This window comes from Haliotis rubra, unplaced genomic scaffold, assembly GCF_003918875.1.
Source record: "Haliotis rubra isolate DU_JTF1 unplaced genomic scaffold, ASM391887v1 Scf1646, whole genome shotgun sequence".
In the NCBI taxonomy this organism is placed as follows: domain Eukaryota; kingdom Metazoa; phylum Mollusca; class Gastropoda; order Lepetellida; family Haliotidae; genus Haliotis; species Haliotis rubra.
The window spans coordinates 36,852-40,000 of record NW_025765610.1 but is presented as its reverse complement, the minus strand read 5'-3'; the positions used below and the strand labels follow the sequence as shown (position 1 = coordinate 40,000).

The 3,149-nt window shown below is 45.2% G+C and overlaps 1 protein-coding gene across 1 annotated transcript in view; it reads right to left on the bottom strand.

The window, feature by feature from the left end:
- The window catches only part of LOC124271945, a 23,524-nt gene extending 20,879 nt beyond the window's left edge, over positions 1 to 2,645 (bottom strand). Inside the window, exon 1 of the mRNA XM_046707115.1 lies at positions 2,506 to 2,645. The gene's annotated coding sequence lies outside the window, so the exon portion shown is untranslated. The remainder of the gene's footprint in view (positions 1 to 2,505) is intronic.
- Positions 2,646 to 3,149: the final 504 nt, after the last annotated feature.

Here is a 3,149-nt window from a genome sequence, read left to right as displayed (position 1 = left end):
GCGGGCGGGCAGAAAGAACACACAGAACAGGCAGCAGGTAGACAGGCAGGCCTGACCAGAACAGAACAGAAAAGAAAAGAAAGACAGACAGAACAGAACAGAACAGAACAGAACAGAACAGAACAGAACAGAACAGACAGACAGACAGTCAGACAGGCAGACCAGACCAGACCAGAAAGACAGACAGACGGAACAGAACAGAACAGAACAGACAGGCTGGCAGACAGACAGGCGGACCAGACCAGACCAGACCAGACCAGACCAGACCAAAACAGAACAGAACAGACCAGAGTAAAACAGAACAGAACAGAACAGAAAGACAGGCAGACAGACAGACAGGCAGGTAGGCAGAAAGAACAGGCCGTCACGTTGACAGGCAGACCAGACCAGACCAGAACAGAACAGAACAGAACAGAAAGACAGACAGAACAGAACAGACAGACAGACAGGCAGACAGACAGGCCGACCAGACCAGACCAGAACAGAACAGAACAGAAAGACAGACATACAGAACAGAACAGACAGACAGACAGGCAGACAGTCAGGCCGACCAGACCAGAACAGAACAGAACAGAACAGAACAGAAAGACAGACAGAACAGAACAGACAGACAGGCAGACGGACAGTCAGACCAGACCAGACCAGACCAGACCAGACCAGAACAGAACAGAGCAGAACAGAGTAGAACAGAACAGAAAGACAGACAGAGTGAACAGAACGGCAAGACAAGCAGACAGACAGGCAGGCAGGCAGGCAGGCAGGCAGGCAGAAAGAACAGGCAAGCAGGCAGGCAGACAGGCAGACCAGACCAGACCAGACCAGACCAGAACAGAACAGAACAGAACAGAACAGAAAGACAGACAGTCAGAACAGAACTGAAAGACAGGCAGGCAGGCAGGCAGGCAGGCAGGCAGGCAGGCAGGCAGGCAGGCAGGCAGAAAGAAAGAAAGAACAGACAGAACAGGCAGTCAGACAGGCAGACCAGACCAGACCAGACCAGAACAGAACAGAGAGACAAACAGAACAAAACAGAAAGCCAGTCAGACAGACAGGCAGGCAGGCAGGCAGGCAGAAAGACCAGACAGGCAGGCAGGCAGGTAGACAGGCAGACCTGACCAGACCAGACCAGACCAGACCAGACCAGACCAGACAGACAGACCAGAACAGAACAGAACAGAACAGAACAGAACAGACAGACAGGCAGACTAATTAAACAAAAACAGTCCTCGGGTTAACTTAAGTGTGGCTTTCTAATTAGCTTTTAGATAGCACATATGTCATACAAGAGATATCAGTCTCTACCTTTCTAGAAATACAATTCCATGTGTAGAATTTAGCATTGATGTATGAAATCTGTTCATCAAAGAGCTGGAGCAGGTAAAGTATACACGTCCTGATCTCACTGAAGTCACTGTCGTTAACACACAATATTCCAGTTAACGGTCAGTGTGTGAAGTCCATTTCAGTGTGTGAAAGTCCCCTGGTGTCCCCGTGCAGGAATATTGATAAAGCTTAAAGCTACGCAGAACAAATTCAGGTGCACTTCGAAAGAAGAATTACACAAATAAACAAGGAAAGTGATTCATCGGCACGAGACTGAGCATAGCACTGACTAATGAACTTGACTTTTGCAAAATGGAGTTTTTACAGTTAGAATCTCGCCATTCACTTTGACTAAAGTTGCGACCCTTCAGTTTAGTTTTACGCCGCACTCAGCAATATTCAAGCTATATGGCGGCGGTCTATAAATAGTCGAGTCTAGACCAGACAATCCAGTCACCTGCATGAGCATTGACCTACGCAATTGGGATACGATGACCTGTGTCAACCAAGTCAGCGAGCCTGACCACCCGATCCCGTTAGTCGCCTCTTACGACAAGCCTGGGTTACTAAAGATCAATTCTAACCCGGATCTTCATGGGTGTTTAGTTAACAAGGGACCCAGACATGCCAACCATATCGCACCAAAATCGCATGATTTGATTAATATACTTTATTGCTTTCAACTAGTTGAGTTGTGTGAACTTGCTATTTTAAACGACAAAATGACAGCGGTAAAATCTTTTAAAATTTGAGTTACGTACAAATGCGATCTTGAGCGATCTTTGAAAATATCTGGAAATGTTGAAACAAATTATCACAGTAAATAAATCATCAAAGAAAACAAGGCAATTAAATTTCACTGTCTCTCTGTTTTGATAATGTGCGTTTATTTAAAACCACACCATTATATTCCTTTGCAGAAAATACGAGCTGAAGATTAACAAATATATATTTTTGCTTTCTTGCATGCACGACATTGTCTACAACTTGAACTGAGTGGACGATTTTTCGGTGTTCGAAGAGTTCGGTGCAATGGGGCCTGTTCATGCTTTTTCATTGTACGGTCTCCTGGATAGGCACTGCATCAGCACAGTACCACGATATTTGAAATAAAATCTGTCTATGAGTTGAGAGCAGATATACTTAAGATACATGTCATACACGTAATCTGTTACCGCTTACCTCAGCGTCCTTGGTGTTGACAAACGATTTGATCAGTCCGTTCACCATCGATCCTTGAGTGTATGTAGATCAAATGTGCAGATCAAATGCTCACTTTCTCCGTTTTATAATCCAATGGTAAGGGGGCGTGTTCATACTGTTTAAATTACTGTTTACATGTAGTCACTATGGTATGGAATCCTTCAAGGGACATTGTCGCGTTGTCGCATTGTCGCGTTGTCGCCCTCTCAAATACAAGCAAAATGAGGCAACATTAACCAAAACGCAACACGCGGCATTATCGCGATGTCGCGTGTCGCGTTTTGAATAATAAAATTGTTATTCCTCCAGGGGCGACACGCGACATAGCGACAATTTTCAAGGTCAAAATATGTCACATTGTCAGATGTGTACAAATAGCCTAAAATTTACTAAAACGCGACACGCGACAATGTCCCTTCTCGGATTCCATACTATGGAGACAAGGGAGATAAACCGTTGTGGACTGCACCTCACAGACATAACCTATCCAAGCGTTCCATTGATCTGAAAACCGAGAGTGTCTCTGACTGGGCCGCAGCTTCTCTCTCACCTCGTCACCTCTCAACCAAGTCAACCTTGCATTTCTGTCAAAAACCGAATCGTATTCTATGTGACAAAAAAGG